The sequence below is a fragment of the Sceloporus occidentalis genome, unplaced genomic scaffold (genome assembly GCF_023333645.1).
Source record: "Sceloporus occidentalis isolate IW3139 unplaced genomic scaffold, rSceOcc1.0.p SCAF_9, whole genome shotgun sequence".
NCBI classification, from domain to species: domain Eukaryota; kingdom Metazoa; phylum Chordata; class Lepidosauria; order Squamata; family Phrynosomatidae; genus Sceloporus; species Sceloporus occidentalis.
The window spans coordinates 10,431,352-10,450,474 of NW_028316989.1; the positions used below are offsets into that span (position 1 = coordinate 10,431,352).

Genomic DNA, 19,123 nt, shown 5'->3' on the forward strand with positions numbered 1-19,123 from the left:
GGAGAAGGTCCACGTATACAGGTGCCTCTCACATTCAAACCCACTTTGTGTGTGACATGTGGTGACAGAGAGGGTGGATCTGGTGCACTCTCCTGCTTCCAGGTTGCATTGCATCAGCATGTTAAGTATTTTGTATTACATGCTAAACCATGTCTAACTGATTTGCTTCTTCGACATGGCTGTTCACAGTGCAATGGAAAGTTTGATGCAACTCTTGCAACCTCATTACACATGTATTTTATGTTTACTCTTGCTGAACAGCTCTTCATATCCCATTAGAAAATATACATGCTTGCATCATTGACCCAACACAGTGCACAAATAATCTATTCTCCTTGGGTCAGGCCTCACCTGGAATACTGTGTCCAGTTCTGGGCACCACAATTCAAAAAGGATGTTGAGAAGCTGGAGCATGTCTAGAGGAGGGCGATCAAAATGGTGAAAGATCTGGAAAACATGCCCTATGAGGAGAGACTTAGGGAACTGAGTATGTTTACATTGGACAAGAGAAGATGAAGAGGTGATATGATAGCTCTGTTTAAATATTTGAAGGGATGTCAGATTGAGACTGGAGCAAGCTTGTTTTCTGCACAGAGCAATGGATTCAAACTAGAGGAAAAGAGATTCCACTTCAACACTAGGAAGAACATTTCTTGACTTTAAGAGCTGTTTGTCAGTGAAACACACTCCCTCTGAGAGTGGTGGAGTCTCCTTCTTTGGAGGTGTTTCAACAGAGGCTGGGTGGCTATTTGTCAGCGGTGCTTTGATTGTGCATTCCTGCATGGCAGGGGTTTGGACTGGATGTCCCTTGAGGTCTCTTCCAACTGTATGATTGTATGATTCTATGATCTGTAGAGCTGTTCACTTGTAGCAGCTGTTCACTTGTAGCTTCCTCTTCCTAGCCATGTCCTTTAGCAGGAAAGAACAATGAAATAACACTATGCCCTGAGAACCTCAGAGCCTCATAAGTCCTTTGGAATACACTGAAGGCTATATTTTGCAGTATTATTGGTCCCAAAATGGGTCAAAAGGCTGGGGTAATGGTAAGTGGACAATCTTTTCAACTTTTATATTATGGATCTTTGCTTCTGGGAGACAGCATACCTCTAAATACATTTTATCACACCCACACACCACTGATTTTCTTCCTCTCTAAAGAGAATCACATATCACCAACATAAAACTTCTTTGTGCACTGGCAACTTGAGATGACCCCTACCCTCCAAGGGTCACCTCCTTGCCTTCTGAGGAAGGAGGGTTTTGCACCTGTTCCTGTGCCCCATAATCAAGCATTAAGGGGAATACTTGGAATCTACAATGTAGCTCTCAAGTCCCAATGCTTACAGTTCTGCTAACATGACACATGTATCAGCCCCTTGTATTTGCATCAGCCACTTGAGACATTTCTTGTGTCTTAGCCTTCCAGGAGAGTATGTGTCATTCTTTTCCAAAAATGCTTCAACCTCCCTGATAAGCTGAATTGCAACTATATAGGCCTCAGGCTGATATATGTTCTCTTCCAAAAGAGTTTCAGTTCCAGTTTGCATTTGCTGCAGCTATAGCCCTGCAGATTTTTGGCAAGAAAGATCCAGCCCCCAGAAACACCCCCCCAAAATACCTGCTTTGCTCTTTCTGGTATATAGGGCATAATATGAAGGGATGGCTGCTAGAGCCAACAGGACACATATCTGTGAACACCAAAGATGTATTAGAGGACAATCTAAAGTCTCTGTGATAAAACACTTCTAAGACCTCATATGTGAGAAGAGTTTGGGATATTTAGAAAAGGAATATTTAGAAAAGGAATTAGCTCAAAGCAGGGAATGTTATGATATTCTTGGGTGGGGGAGATATGAGATAAAACAGTAAGTGATGATACTGACTAAATGGTAGTAATATAATTAGCATTTGCTCCAAGAAACACATACCATGATACAGACTGTTATGCCAGTTGTCTTGATAAACCAAAAACAGTGTTCCAGTGTTCAGTTAGTAGAAACATATGGTATCACAATACTGTGCTCCTACCTAACTAGGTTAACATTTTCCAGTTGGCTAACTGGCATCCACAAAGCAGCAAGGCATGTAATGTTTACAATAAAAACCATGATCAGATACAAATATGTTCCCTCAGGCAACCTCAAGTTCAGCCATAAGGAGAGAAAACACAGAAGCCTCAAAGCCCATTTGACAGTGCACACTATTAAAACCATAAGTGATCATTCAAGCATGATTTGGAAAAAAACTAGAGAACAAATTAGCGAACCAGGTTGCCTAGTTGCAATGATTCTGCTCCAATGTGTCAGTGATGACCTCTTAGCCACTCAATACACTAAATGGCAGAGGGAAAGACAACAAACCATCTCATGACATGCGGTTTTCAGTTATTTGAAGCTACAGTAGTCATTAAAGAGGACCAGTATGATGTATTGGGTTGAGTGTTGGACTAGGACTCTGGAAGACCAGGGTTTGAATCCCGGCTGGGCCATGGAAACTCATTGGGTGACCTTGGGCAAGTCACACTCTCTCAGGCTCAGGAAAAGACAACAGCACACCTCCTCTGAACATATACTGCCAAGAAAATCACATGATAGCTTCACCTTAGGGTCACCCTAAGTCAGAAATGACTTGAAGGCACACAACAACGAAATAGTTATTAAGCGTTTGTGCAGCTGCATCTTACACTTAAGAGCAAGTAACTGAAGAACAAGTGACTTAATTTGCATCCATACTCACACTGTTAAGCGAACAAGGCAGCTCTATAAATTACAGGCCAAAAGCAATCTATCTGAGCAAACCTATTAGCCGCTTTTGTTGTAACTTGTTTTTGACTCTCAACCTATTCATATCCCCCAGATCATTGGGGTTTTTTTGGCCAAGAAAGTCTGATTAGCTGCCTCTACTGGAAGCCTTCAGGAACAGCAATTCATCTTTTAAATGTTTTGCAGGACCTACTGCCTTAAAACAAAATGCATGTGCCGTTGTTCACAATTCTTTATATGCCGTCTTATCTAATTAATGAAAGGGCAAGACATTTTACCACGTGGATGGAGGGCACAAGCTAATACTGCAGTAACAGGGTGCTGCTCTGTTTAATGCCAGTCTTTAAATTTGACCAAGTCTAAATGTAGTAACAATACAGTTTAGTGATTTACATAATCCAAAACTTGAATCCTTCCTATAACCATACATAAAAGGCACTTTCTTGTTCAACCTCAGCTATTTTATTCATTCTGCAGCATAAGAAAACAACATAAGGTACAAGGTTTTTGAGCCAGTCTGATGTGGTTGTGGTTAAAGCATTAGGTTACGATTGTGAAGCCCAGGGTTCAAATCCCACCTCAGCCTTGGAAACCACTTGGGCAATTCACATTCTGTCAGCCTCAGAAGGAGGTGAAGGCAAACTTCCTCTGAACAAATCTTGTCAAGAAAACCCTATGTAATCCATGGAGTAGCCATAAGTCGACAGATGACTTGAAGACACATATGTGCATATACACACACAACCGTAACATATATAATGCCTCAACTTTTGAAGATAAACATTGGCATTATACAACGTACCAACTTAGGATAGCACTCAGTTCTAAATTTAAAAACAGGCATGCCTGTTTAATACTATGCTGTATTTTAAAAGGTCAGCAGTATGTTTCTGGGTACCTGAAAAAAAACATTACCTTAGAGAAAAGGTGTAGTAACTTGAGATCAGAACACAAACCAATTGCTAGTACTTGCTATATGCTTTGCACCTTCACACTACATGTGCTATTCTTCTGATAACTATTTAGTGTAATTACAATGAAGAAAAATGTTATCACAAAGCGGGCATCAGTTTAAGGAGCCAGAACAGGTAACACAAATAGTTCGTCTTAAGAGCTGACCAGCAGAGGGAGTGCATAGCTGCCAATGGTCTAGAGATAATTAAAGTGATCAGAACTGAGATGTAATTCATAATTATTTGTGCACTTCTATGCTAGTGAAACACAGAGGATTTTTAAACACTATGCCAAGTAGAAGGAGAGCAGGCAATTCTGACTGATGCTTACTATACCAGGTATCTCTCTTATAGATGGAACTACTGTAGAGATTCAGCTGCAACCCTAAGTGATAAATTAGTCCTAGTGATATTTAATACAATCCCATTTAAACATTCTCCAACACTCTTACTCTGTGGCACCTGTGCAGTTTTACAGCATGATCTGGCTCTACGCCAGGCTTGACTGAATTTAAAGCAAGAATCCTGGATAATATTCAGAAGTGCACTTTATAGTACAGGGACCAATTAAAATCATATTCATTTTTCCTGCCTGTATATATGTCTGATTTCAAAATAATATTCCCAAAATTATGAAGTTTAAAAACTACTGGAAATGGCTGTGGGTACAAAACAGATTCAAAGTACTTCAAACTCAGGATTTAGCAAAACTAACTTTATCCAATACTACCCTAGTAAATGAAACAATACACATAGATAAAAGAGAATTCTGTGAATTATCAACAAAATACAGTAGTGAAAATCCACTAGAGGAACAGATTTCTAAAGAATGACTACTTGTCTGTCTATTGCAGACTATCTTCTTTTACATCAGCCTTACAAGAGGACTACTACAGGAAAAAAAAACCCTCCATAAATCTATTCAAAAGCAGTATCAAAACCTTGGGTAAAGTTGTGGACATGAATTTGTGCATGTGCATATATGAGAGAGAGAGAGGGAGAATCTGAGTATATATAGGACAGGGATTGTTCTCTTAACAACAAGCCATAAAATGTTAGACTACAAGACCAATTGTTTGTGAAATCTTTCATGATTATGGCTAAGTAAAGTGCAGAGTTCAGCCACTCACTTTTACATTATTGACTAAGCATGTACCTTATTAAAAATGAGGCACAAATGCATCAAAGATTTAGAAACCCCAAATATTTAAGCTGTACATAAGCAGACATAACTGTCCAGTACAGAAACATATTACCAGCTTTTCAACAAATCTACTGAAATTAACATACTCTTGAATTCTAAAAAATGATTAACCTGTTAGTTGCATTAGTGCTGCTACAATTTCCCCCCCTAAAACTCTGAATTGCTATAGATGAAAGGTGATTTAGGCTGCAGTCCTATATCTATTTAACTGGGAGTAAGCACAATGAATTCAAGGTGACTTTGAGTGTGTACGTTTACAGAATTGTCATAAAGTTTTCCACTCAATCCCTAGCTTGGTTGATTTCTCAAAGAGGAAAAGCCCTGGAGAAAAATCCTTAAAGGATCACACAAATTTGATTTGTGTATATTGCCTGTATTTTGCTATAAAGTAGATAGGTATACAAACAGAAAATTAACAACAAGAATGCAGCCTTCTTTTATCAGGATGAGTGCAATGAAGATAGCACTCCAAAAGGTTTCCTCAACCCCAAATGAACGACTAGGGGGCATGAGGTTTTAAAGACATTTCTGCTGATCATTAAACATCATTGATACTCATAGGCAAATAAAAATCACCACTGCCTATATTAAAACAAACAAACACCCAACTCACCCACTGCACAAGAGCAAATGCTTGTATTGATAATGACAGCCAGTTTTTGCCTCTTCAGACTGAGAAACAAAGAACTGGATGGTTGCAATAGTAAGGGTGGATGAGCTTATTGTAGTGCCCCAAGTACAGCACAGTTCTCCATTAAACATCAGTGTCTGTTTGTATTCTTTGGGGCCGGGCTTTTCTCCTACCAGATAAGCTGTTAAGTCATGCCTTGATTTTAAACCTGCCAACATATGGGCTCTTCGAATGCAGCCTCCCCCACTTATCATCAAGAGTGATGTACTTCTTGCCCTGTTCCCCCAACTCCCCCCTCGCTCCAAAAAAAGGCACTGCAGGGCAGACATTCCTCAGGTGCTTGCTAATGGAATTCCCAGGGTCTATGCGCCGCTTCGGGGATCAAGAGATCTCACAGCCCCCGCTGAGGTAAGAAGCAACGAGTCTGTTCCATTTAATCAAATACAGAATGAATTTTCAGCTCTATTCACTCGGCTGTCTCCAGGGCTCCAAAAAAGCACCAGGGAGCTAGAATCACACTAATGTGGCTCTTTCAAGCAAATATAATTGGTTTGATTTTAAAAGACCCACATTAATGTCACCTCAGAACTATAGGACCAGGTTGCGGATGACAGGGACGCTGCATAGTTCATGTTGAACCAAGGAAATTTAAACAGGAATCATGTAAAATACTATTCCTCTATAAGGTGTATTTCTTAGCATACCATACTGAATGGTTTCTTTTTAAAGGAACGCAGTTAGTCAGAGTATAAGCCAGCAGTGATGTATTTTTCTTCAGTTTCCCCAGTTTGTTAGCTACCTTTTTCTAAATGATATTAATTGATGTAATTAGTCATCAGACTCTGCATATTGATTCTAGAGAACTGTAGATTCTCTACATCATGTATAGAAATGCAAATGCCCCTGAATGATAACTGTTCGGATCACAAGGCAAGGCATAAAAGTATGAAGCTTTGATTGTTCCAGACCTTATATAAAATACAGACAAACTGAACTACTGTATACTATTTTGGCGCTATTGTGGGTTTTTTTTGGTCAAGTGTGAAGTAATGTTCTCTGATCTCATATAATAAATTCCATCCAGTCCCTAATATATGAAGAGCAAACTAAAGGAAGCAATCCTTCATCTTTTAATGTATGTAAGAGTAATTCTGCATGCACTTTCCTTGCAATACAAAATATGTTAAGACTACAAGCTACCCAAAAAGACTTCAACACAACGTTCTCCCACATTGCAGTAAAAGCAATAAACCCTTTTTATTTTGATGTATACAAAACTCTGCCTTACTGTTGGAAAGGTTGTCTAAAAAACCTCAAAGCCATTCACCAGAAAGTCAAACCACTGCAAGAACAGGCAACAAGAACCCTCTCTCTATTGCGCACCTTTGGGGCACGACTGTATTATTATCTCGTTGGTCCTATACATCTCTTACCCAGGTAAAAATGTAACTGAACACTAGTTCCAAGTGTCAGTCCACTCTTTTGACAGCAATTTTAAACTCACAACTAATGCCCTTGTGTCACAAGCATTTCTAATACATGGAGCATAAGGAGGCAAACAAACGGCCCCATACAGACAGGCCAAAATAAAGCTGCTTCAGGTCACTTTGGAGGCATGCTGTTTCAATGATGCATGCGTCCTAAGAGTCTGAAAGCCGCACCAAAGCCACGATCCAGTCCTAAGGGCTGGTGCATAGCTTTGGCGCGGCTTCCAGACTCCTAGGACGCATGCATCATTTAAACAACACACCTCCAAAGTGACCCGAAGCAGCTTTATTTTGGCCTGTCTGTATGGGGCCAAACATTTTGCTTTAAACTTTATAAAAATAGGAACGGCGAATGCAAGCAAAGCATCAGTTTTCTACATTTTGGGGCAAACTGAGCTAATGGAAACACCTGACGCTAAACAAGGTTCTTACACAAACCCATGAACGTCAAAGCGAACCGTGTTGCTATTTAATTAAGCAAAGTATCCAATCTGAAACAGCACAGCATTTGTTTTTATCCACACTGTAGTTTTAACATGTGTGTGACAGATAGTGGTGATACAGGCTGTCCCTGGTAAGGATCCTTTTGAGGGACTGTTAACTGAAAGTTTCAAGACAGAAATGTGATGTTTCATCTTAGCCCAAATGAGAAGAACCTCCCAAAGAGGTTCTTTTGAACATTTGATGTTCAAAAGGAGCTGTGCCAGAAGTTAAAAGTCTGAAGCTGGCAAGAGGGCCTCTCCAAGGCATCTCCCTTCACAAAGACAAGGGCTGATTTTGGTCTCTGATCAAGCCAACATTAGGGAAGGCTGCAGCCACAGCCTTGGATCCAATGGTCTAGTTCCTCTGGGATTCTGTTATGGAAATGCAGTATCAACACCTTCAGCAACAAAGGCAAGCACTCTCCCTCATGTTCACACATCCCCTGGGGACTTCTCCTACTCCTGTCTTTCTCCCTAGATACGGCATAAAGCTCCATACAGTGACATGTACAAACAAAGCAAAGGAAGCACATTTTGACTGAATTAAAGGCAATCCAGAACACTCTTCGGGCGCAAAGCGTGGCAAGGCCAGGGGAGAGAGAAATGCCACATCTGTCAACACATTTCATCCTGAGCCAGAGATATGAAGGCCAGAAAGAGGTTAGGAATTGGCAAAACAGCCCCTATGCCCCAGAGGTCTTCTATCTACATCATTTATGCACCACTTTGCAACTACTTCGTAATTACTCCAGACCATTACCCTCATTCTGAAACCACAATACACACACATAACGTTATGTGTGTCTTTGTGTGTGTGTGTATATATATATATATATACTGTATATATCTTTGTGTATATGTATATATATATATATATATATATAAAGACTAGACTATGAAGCAAACTAAGGAGCTGGATGGCCTGCTACTCCTTTCTCACTCAGAGTTACAATGCCACAACTACCCAGAGTAACTATTAAGTAGTTCCATTGACTATCCTGGGACTTAAGAAACCCAAGCAAGCAAAGGAATTGCGCCTGGATCCCCTGCTTGCAACCACTCTGCGCCCACGACGAACTCCAACTCCCAGAATTCCATAGCAGCCTCGAGCCAGTGCTCTCTCTGGGACTCTGGGAGAAACGGCCTTCCCGAGTCCTGACCCTCCCTCCTTACCGCTCAATAGCAGCAGCAGCAGCAGCAGCAGAGGCGCCGCTTCCTGCGCCCATAGAGCCCTGGGTGCCACTCGGCGGCAGCCTCCGCTCCCCGACGCATTCCCCAGAGAACCGGCGAGGCGGACGGGACCCTCCATCCAACAGACGCCGCGGCCCCCGTCGCCAGCAGCGCTCCTGCCGCCCTGCTCCCTCGCGAGCGACTGCCAGAATGAGACTGAGAGGGACCTCGGCGGCTGCAGGAGGGGATAAGCCACGCCCACTCCTCTCTGTCTCTCTTTTGCGCATGCGCAGCATCCGGATCCCGCCCTCCTCCTTCTTCTTTCTCCGCTCCAAACTGAGCTGGCCACGCCCCCTTCTGGCCAAACGGTTATTTCCCTCCCCGGCCCCGCCCCAATTTACGAATGGAATGTACCAACTTCCCAAAGCCGGAGGGGGCCGGGGGAGAGTTTGGTTTAATCCATTCGTTTTCAATCCTGTGGCGCTCCTTATGTGGCCCCTCTCCACTTAGTACACAAATAAAAACATTTTGAGGCTGTTGTTGTTTTGTTTTTATTATTATGTGGTGTATATTCGAATTTTAACAGTTTTATCAGGAAACAATATTGCGCAGATTATTTTTAATCTTTATTATATTAAAAAAACACATATAGAAAACATATACAAATATACATATAGAAAACATACCTATATTCACATATCTTAGACTAACATAAATCTTCCTGAGCTCTGATATTTCCTTTGTTTTATAATCTTATAATTCATCTCCATATATATATATATATATATATATATATAACCTACTTACATTTTAAACCTATAATTGTATAATTTCACAACATCTTATGGGCAAAACTTGTGGATTTATATGCGAAATAAAAAATACTTCACTAAAAAAACCCCAAACCTTGCGCACAAGTCACACTCTCTCAGCCTCAGAGGAAGGCAATGGCCATCCTCTGAAGAAATTTGTCCATGAAACGCACTGGGAGACCTTGCGCACAAGTCACACTCTCTCAGCCTCAGAGGAAGGCAATGGCCATCCTCTGAAGAAATTCGTCCATGAAACGCACTGGGAGACCTTGCGCACAAGTCACACTCTCTCAGCCTCAAAGGAAGGCAATGGCAATCCTCCTCTGAACAGATCTTGCCCGATGATAGGTTCGCCATAGAGTCGCCATGTTGGAAATGTGACTTGAAAGCGCACAACCACTGAACACTGTGTAACTTTCACTGGCATCCATTCATAGATGCTGGCGAAACGTCAGGAACAAACTCTTCTAGAACGTGTCCACATAGCTTGGAAAACCCACAAAAAACTATGGATGCTGAAAGCCATGAAAGCCTTTGACTTCACTTTCATACATTCTGTCTCTTGCACAGCCACAGCCACACACCCACAGACATGTACACAGTCATGTTCTTTCATTCTTTCTAGTACACACACCGTCCACAGAAACATTTGTCCTCTTGTGTGTATATGTGAGGCAGGATGAGGAGGAATCAGGGCCACCTACTCTCATGCGCCTACCTCCGGGCATTTTCTGGTTTTGACAGTTCTGTGGTTCACATTGCATTTTATATTGGACATACAGTGTCTGACTGCAGTATATATTTATCTGGGCCTGGGCCCAGCTAAAGGTTGTTGAAATGAAAATCCTCGCTAGCACAATTATGTTGCACTGTACTATTGCAGAGCACCATGGAGTATTAGTTTGAGTGTCAGAGTAGGGCTCTGGGAGACCAGCATTGAAATTCTCACTCTGCTTTGAAAACCCTTTGGGTGACTGACTGAAACATTAACAAGTAAATATAGTTTTTTGTGGGTTTTTCTGTGGCCATGTTCTAGAAGAGTTTATTCCTGACGTTTCGCCAGCATCAGTGGCTGGCATCTTTAGAGAATGCTGGCATGGAAGAGAGTGGGTCAGCATCTCTGAAGATGCCAGCCACAGATGCTGGCGAAACGTCAGGAGTAAACTCTTCTTGAACATGGCCACATAGCCTGAAAAACCCACAAAAAACTATGGATGCCAGCCAGGAAAACCTTTGACTTCACAAGTAAATATAGGTTTGCTAACCTATATTCCATTCTGCTTAATGACCAAGAATAGGTACTTGTTACTTGCTAGAGCAGTAACAAGTAAGTATTGGTTTGATAACTTATACTCCATTTTGATTAATGACCGAGAATAAGAATAAAAATAAGAATAAAAATAGTTAAGGACAAGTCACTGCTGTCTCTGCCGGATAGCCTATAGGTACGTAAATTATAGGTTAGCCTATAGCTAGTAAATAAATGGTAAATCCTGTGAAATGAGTGCATTAGTCATGTGAAATGAGAGCAGTATGGTATGCAGTACCAGTGGTTCAGTTTTATGCCTGATGTCCCCTAGAGACCACAGTGATGATATGCATGGCAACTTCTGAAATTAAAAATGGCCCTGTGTCATAAATAAAGAAAACTGTTCGTTTGCCAGACAGTATTTTAATCCTTGGGGGATCTAGAAGGCTTTAAAGAAATGCCACAAGGTTGGTTTCTATTAATTTGAAAGCCTGACTGGTCTCAGTAAAGGGGCATAAGAGGTATAGTGAAGTGGACTGACTGAGGTAGAATCAGTCTAGTATCCAACAAACAGGTGGTCCTTCTACTGAATTAGGTACCCTTAAATCACTGCTCTTACCTTTTATGACAGCATTAGCTGCCAAATTTAGAAAAGAATGGTGCAATATGCATTGGATAAAAATGTCAGCTGCATGTGTAAATTACATTAAAGCTTCTCTTCTCCCCAATATGAATACTGAACAAGGCCCTTTTAAATCAATGGCCAATGGCTTTCTTCTGCCTAGCAATAGGATATAGTCATTACTTGAGAACTGGACATGCAACAGAACTGGGGATTCTGGAAATTGTATTCCAAGAACTTAATTTTTTTCAAACTCTGGCTATTATTTCCAGTACTATTTCCAGAAGCCTCCAGCGGCAATAGCCACCATGCTGTCTTGGGGCTTCCAGAAGATGTATTATTATTATTATTATTATTATTATTATTATTATTGTGCTTTATTTATATAGCACTGTAGATTTGCACAGCGCTGTACATACAAACAATAAAATGGATACTAGAAAACATGCCCATGGCGTACAATCTAAGAAATAGTAGCATAATACATAATACATATAAATATGTATTTTGTAGTCCAAAGAGTAACTTTTGCACGCTCTGGCATTCATTGAACTTACAGATAAATATAGGGGTTAGTAGTGCCTCCCCTTTAGGAGAAATAAACAGTGTTGCCAACAAGCCTCGAAGATACCCCCCGGAATGTTTTACCAAAATCCCCGGAATTCACCAATATTTACCGGAATATTCAGTCAAAATCCTTGGAAAGGAATTGATTAGATTCCTCGGATTCCGGAGAATTCCCCGGAAATTGGCAACGCTGGAAATAAAGGAACAGATGGCGTACCAATAGAGCAACTTTAAGCGACAGCAGTGGTCTCCAAACGGCCCCGTCTTGGGCAACAATCCTGGCACATACCAGGAACAGTGCACCTGGCCAATGGCATCTATCTCAACCATGCTGAGCTTGGCACTGCCTCCTCTTCCACCTCTCAAGTGTGAATACAGCGGCAGTAATGGCCCAGACCTGATCCTCCATCTTGCCTGCACTAGGCTTACAGCAAAAGGAAGGCAGCTGGCCAGCTACTTGGTTGTTGCTCTCAAGGTGACTGGATGCAAAAGGAGCAGTGATTGAACAGCTGGCCTTCCTTTTGCTGTAAGCCTGGTGCAGAAAATGCTATTTTCTGCTGAAAAATAACACACATGTACAAGTTTTGCATAGAATTAGTTCCAAACTATGAAGCATCTTAGCAGTACAGGATTATTCTCATCAAAAACATGGTTTTTGGCCATTTTCTGATTATTTTCAATTTTTTCCCATCCCTATCTCAACATTTGAATAGCTCTTGATGCACTTTCTAATCAAGTTTGCTCTTGTTCATAGAAACATGGAGCCCTGAATTTTCCCCACACTTCTCATTTTTGTGTATGTGCAATGGTCTCGCTTGCATGTTTACTTGAAAGTTACCCTACTGTATCCCATTGGGCTTACTCTCTAGCAATCACAGCCTTTACTAGTCTCTATCCCGTCTCCCTGTAGAACAGTTCAATGAAATGTTACTAAATCTCTGAACACGACACATTATGGACAATTCAGAATCAAAGTGCTATGTTGTCAGTCAGTGCTGGTATGATTCATATGTCTGTGTTTAGAATCCACTTGAATGTGATGGGCTTTTAGACTAACAACATAACATGAAATGAGGAAAGTTTATGTTTTATCCATCTAAAAGAAGACAGATTGTGGGCCATTGAATGTTTGGCAGACTCTTTGACATTTTAAAAATAAGCATTTTGCAAAGATTAGCATCACTAGACAAAACAAGATTCTTCACTACAGGCCTTAGATGTGGACATTAATTGCAAATTGAAAACAAAAGTTTTAAATTAAGCAAAACATTTTCTAACCCCCACCTAAATCTCACCCAAGTTTTAAAATAAATACGATAGTGGTTAGGGAAGAAGGAACCTCAAGAAATGTCTGGCATTCATCCAGGTAAGTACTTGTAAAGCCTAACATCATTAGTGAAACCATTACTTTCAGGAATTCAAAGCACGGAACTATGTCACCTTCACAAGAATTAATTATAAAATGTTCAGCTAAAGTCTTGCTAAAGGGCACATTAAACCCATAACAATTGCATTTAGAGTTGTGACTTTTCACAGTTTCAGCAAGTCAACTAATAAACATGGAGCCCCATGTGTTCTTAATTACTTTGCAAGTGTCCAGCTTCAGATAGCTTTTCCTTCCATCTTCAGATGCATGAATACCAGGGGCTCATTCACACTATCCAATTATACTGCTATTATTCCACTTTAATTGACATAATTCCATGTTAGTCTGCTGGAGCAAAAGCAACTGAGTCGCAAGAGCTGGACAATTAAGAAAGAAGATAGGAAGAACATCAATTCATTTGAGATGTGGTGCTGGAGAGAAGTACTGAGGATTTCATGGACAGCCAAAAAAAACCACAAACGAATGGGTCCTAGAGCAGATCAAGCCAGTAATCTCCCTGGAAGCCAAAATGACAAAACTTAGGCTGTCGTATTTTGGACACATCATGAGAAGAGAGGACTCATTAAAAACACAATACTGGGAAAGGTGAATGGAATTAGAAAGAGAGGAAGACCACATGCTAGATGGATGGACTCTATTAAGGAGATAATGGGTATGAATGTACAGGAATTTAGCAGAGCAGTGGAGGACAAGGAGTCTTGGAGACGTCTTATCCCCAGGTTCGCCATCAGTTGAGATTGACTCAAAGACAGTTAACAACAACAAACCAATGCATACGGCTCTATCAAGACCGCAAGCCTTTCAGGATCTGGCTCCACATATGTGGAACAGCCTTCCTTTGCACCTCTGGCAGGAGAAGGATTTTACCCACTTTTTAAAGGGTTGAAATGTTGTGTTTTATACGTTTCATTTTTGATTATACATGTCTGATGTTCTACCCTTTGGCGAAAAGAGTGTTATAAATTAACGTTGTTGATGTTAGTTCTCTAGCAGAGAATTATAAGTACTTCCCCAAACTACAAATCCCTGGATTTCATTGTAAGAAGCCACTTTCAATTAAAATGGTATCAAACTGTTGTAATTTTTCAATTTGAACGCACCCTATGAAAACTACAGTGAAACAATGAAAAGGTCTTGTGCATAGCCAGTGGTTTAAATACATTTCTCTTCTTTAAGGAGGAGGTTGACCCTCAGGTGCTGTTGGATCGCAACTTTGATCAGCTTTCTCCAACACAGCCAAATATCAGGGACAATGGAAACCTGTAGAAGGCACCAGGTACCATATACCTGCCTTCCTGTAAAACAAATTCAAAATAAAGTCTCCCAATGTGGTTTCTGCTACATGTTTCTGCTACATATCAATTCCAAGTAGTTCAGGGTAGCATCTCCTCACCTGCCCAAATACATTTTGTATGCACAAGGACCCTGTGAAGTAGGTTAAATGAGAGCAGAGGGCCAAAGATCATTGAGCTGCACAGCTCAGTGCAAAATGCTGCATATTCTATCCAATTCGCCATACTTAAATAACTGGGCTGTTTTTGAGATTATGTTTCTAAACATCTCAGTGCTCCCTTACCACTGATTCCCCCCTCCCGCCGCCAATTTATGTGTTCGTTGCAGCATTACATCAGCTTTCAAATGAACCTGTGGCATGACTAAGAAAGAGGGAACCGTTTTTAAAAAGTAATAAACTGGGTGGAAACTCCCCTTGAGAGTGGTGAAATGTTTCTTTGCTCATCAGGCAGCAAAACGTTCCATGAGTTAATGTTTTATTGAGATGGTTGCAACAGAGCTGAAAATCAAATATTCCACTGCAATGGGAGGCAAAATGGCAAGAAATTGCAAAGCAGTTGATTTGAAAGAAATGAGACAAAGCTAACAATTTTCTCCTGTATGTAGTCTATTAATTGTGTCTTTTCACCTTCTTTGCTCAGATATTTTTCCCCATTTTATTTGCCCTGTAAAGAGAAAGTGTGTAGTGATGCTTAGGGACCAATTCTAATCCAGTCCCCTGCCAGGATGGACTCTATACCCCAGCATGGTGCGCGCTCTCCCTCTCTCACACACTCTCCTCCTGTTCCTTAAGGAAAGGGTGGTCCTGCTGACAGCAGCAACAGCAGGCGGAGATCCTAAAGGCAGGTCACAATGCAATTTTCTATGGTCACAGATTAAACATTCTTTCTCCCACTACCTGTCTGCTGGAGGGAGGATGTATAATGAACAGACAGCCATTCATCCACTTTCATTCACATTCTTCTACCTGCATTCTGGGATGTGTATTTCCCATCCCACATTTATTTCAACAGGATTTGTCAGGAACTTAACTCCACAGCTAATTAGCACCCTGGCATGGCTGCCTTTTCTCCTAGGTACCTTCACAAAAGGTTTACCCAATGATTAAAGTTAGGTGCCTTGGGAGAGTACCCTTCAATGCGTCCTTCTGCATTCTTAAAGAATTATCAGGAAGGGTGGAAACACCCACATTTTCTGTAATCATAAGAAACAAACACAAAACTAAACACACACCCATACACACAACCCTAAAGAAGCCTCAGCTCTTTCCCAAGAAGTTAAATCTCTTAATTCTGCCTGACCAGTCACTAGAAAACAAGATGTGAAGCAATCTATGATCATATTTGAACAAAAAGACATAGCTCTTTGTGGTGGGTGAGTTATTTAGGTGGAGATGAGTTGCCTTTGAGACCCCAGGTACTCTTTCAGTAAATCGGAAAGGCTCAAGGTAATAAGGACTCAGTGTGAAAACCACTAGTAAACCTAGATGTCACTTATAATTAATGGGATTTACAAGTTTGTTGGCGGATTTCAAAATTGCTGCTAAAAGAATTAGATTGAGCTTTATCTTTTTTAAAATAAAAAGATACTACGTTATAGATCCTACCGACTAACTATCTCTAGGTTTTTGTCTCACAGAGACTATATGAACAGTATACATACACATATTGTGTTGTATATTGATTGCATGAAGTAAACAGCACTGTTGCAGATCTGTTCATCTTGTGATTTCTTATGTGCAGAATAGATGGATGAGTTAGAACAGCCAAAATTAGCCTATAAAATTTGTGCTTGGGACACAATATGGTCCCAGTCATTATAACAAGGCCCCACTGTACATCATCTACCAAGACCTCTGGAGGATGCTGGTGGATCTCAATGAATGATATCATTGGTCTGTGTCTGGCTATGCAGAGCTAGACAGATGCTTCTCTGATCCTCTCCTCTCACCATCAGTTACTAAATGGCCATGGAGTGGGGGCTATGATAGCAAAATGGTGAATACTAGGGTGATTAGGGGGAAGCCATAGTGTAGTTCCACCTGCAGAACTTTTACACCATACTCAGTGATGTAGGATCTCAACCTATGTGGGTTCATCTAGAAACAAAGCAGTGGCACTGCTGACTATTCTGAGGATAAAGGTATTTGCAAAGGAGTAAATTTTGATGTGAAGTCGAAGGCTTTCATGGTCGGCATCCATAGTTTTTAGTGAGTTTTTTGGGGGGGCTACATGGCCATGTTCTAGAAATGGCCACATAGCCTGAAAAAACCGACAAAAAACTATGAGTACATTTTGCTTTTTTCTGTCATCAGTGTGGCAGTTAAAGTGCATGGTGTTCCAATGATGCATATATAGAGAACATATGTGTGAAATATCTTTGTACAGATAGATGCCATATGTGTTATTTTGGCTCCCCTGAATAAAACAACACAGCTGCAGTATAACTATGTATGTCCACAAAAATATGGAAGCCACATGCTTTTTGCCAGTAACAAATCCTGAACTTTTAAAGGTGAGATCTGCAGCTAACCAAATCGGCTCAAAATATGTAGAGTCCTCTACTTTTGGAGGAATTATTTTTCTACTCAGCATAATGCAAAAATGTTGATTCACGGGACAATGAGCAGGCATTCTCTTTGCAATTGCACCTAGTTTGTGAGTCAAGAGCATTAAGTTTGGTTAGTATTCTCTTATTGGGGGAAACCCACATGAGAATACATAGACATCTCCCAAAATAATGCCTTTGGGCTCAGTCGATTTCATGGGGTAGATGAATTCTGGCACCTCAAAAGCAGACATCTGTGATCCTCCAGATGTTTTGGTGCTGCTAAAAAGGTGGCATGGGTGTGTTGGGAGTCTTCAACAGCAATGCCAGCGTTACTTTTAAAATGTGGGGAAATTATAGCTCAAAGACAGGTTGCAAGAAGAGGGTAACTTCAGGGCCCTTTGCGCCTGTGTATACCTGTACTAACTGCAAAGACAGATAGTAAATACGGTGGGTTTTTTATTATTTACAAGTATGTTAGAGAGCACTCAGACATATAAGATCTCATTCAGCCTTAAGAATCATACTCGCTCTCTCTCTTTTTTTAAAGAGAAAATAAACTTGTTGATTGTGTACATATTCACAGATTGCTATTTTTTCCACTACAAGTAATAATAACTTTGCTAGAGTTACATAGCAGTTGAAACACTAATATACTCTTCCCTAATCTGATGCCCTCCGAGCTGTTTTAGACTTCAACTTTCATTAACATAAGAATTATAAATGGTCAGGAATTCTGGGACATATGGGCCAAAAACATCTGGAAAGAACCATTTGAGAGAAAGATGAGATTAGTAGAATGTCACTATTGTGGACATAGAGAGAGAGAGAGAGCTTTCACATTACACAATGTATTTTAGCATGTTGACGGCTCTGAATATATTCCATGCACTTTTTAATGTCCGTTTGCATTAGGTATCACTCTAATGCTCCTCTCCATGCCTCCTTACAAGCCAGTCTCATTTTTAAAAGTGTCAGATTGGAATGATATCTATTCATGATATCTTACATACTACACAGTTATAACACTATGATGCCACTTGAGCTGCCCTGGCTACGTTCTATAGGATTCTGGAATTTGCTGTTTAAGGAGAGTATTTAGAGAGAATTGGTGCCTCACCAAATTACAAATCTCTGTATTTCATAGGATGTCCTCATGGCAGTTAAAGTGATAGTGCTATAACTGCATTGTGTGAAATGACCCCGAGAAACAACTTGTAAGGAAGTGATCAGGCAAAATAGGGAAAGCTATGTTTCCATGGAAATAGGAAGTGGTCCAAATCCCAACAAAATGGCTGCCGTGTTGTGAATGGAGACGACTACATCAGAGAGTGTTTACTCTAGGCTTGGATATATAAATAGCTACTGCTGTTTTAACTTTTGGGGTTTTTTTCCCTGTGAAAGGATTTCACAGGCCAAGAATAAAATAAACAAAGCCATGGTCTTCAAGCCTCTGTTTTTGTTTTCATGTTCAGACAGCACATTGATTCTCTCACTATTTGGGATTACTCCAGATTTCCACTGTCCATCACACTCTTCTTTGCTTATGCAATTAAGAATCATTTTAAAGCCCCATAAAAACAGACACATTTCATCACTGTCATATGCTTAAGGATTTTTTTTAAAAAAATATTCTCTAATAAATGCTAAATACTCTATCATGGTAATTATTCTTTGTGGATTAAAAGTTAAAGAAATGGGATCAAGAACCCGTTTAGAGAAAATCTCGCTTTGGAAGGAGACAAACTTTCATAAATACAGTGGCAGCTATACTGTGTGATTCTACATCTTTTCATCTCTTACAGATGATCGTCCATTCAGTAGCTCTTTAAAGGTTGTGTGCTTGTCCGCAATAACTGTGGCCCAGCATTGCCTGTGAGTCCTTACAGCAGCATGAGATAGAAAAGTCATTTTAGGTGATATATGTTCTATGTGGTTCTCAGTGTTTGGTAGAGCA

At 40.5% G+C, this 19,123-nt stretch overlaps 1 protein-coding gene across 3 annotated transcripts in view; it reads right to left on the reverse strand.

The window, feature by feature from the left end:
* The window catches only part of CDON (cell adhesion associated, oncogene regulated), a 70,626-nt gene that overhangs the window by 37,090 nt on the left and 14,413 nt on the right, over window positions 1–19,123 (reverse strand). Inside the window, exon 1 of one of the 3 annotated variants that reach the window (XM_089537395.1) lies at window positions 8,693–8,866. The exons of the other annotated variants lie outside the window; for them this stretch is intronic. The gene's annotated coding sequence lies outside the window, so the exon portion shown is untranslated. Of the gene's footprint in view, window positions 1–8,692; window positions 8,867–19,123 lie in introns of those variants that run through there. 3 annotated transcript variants of the gene reach the window in all.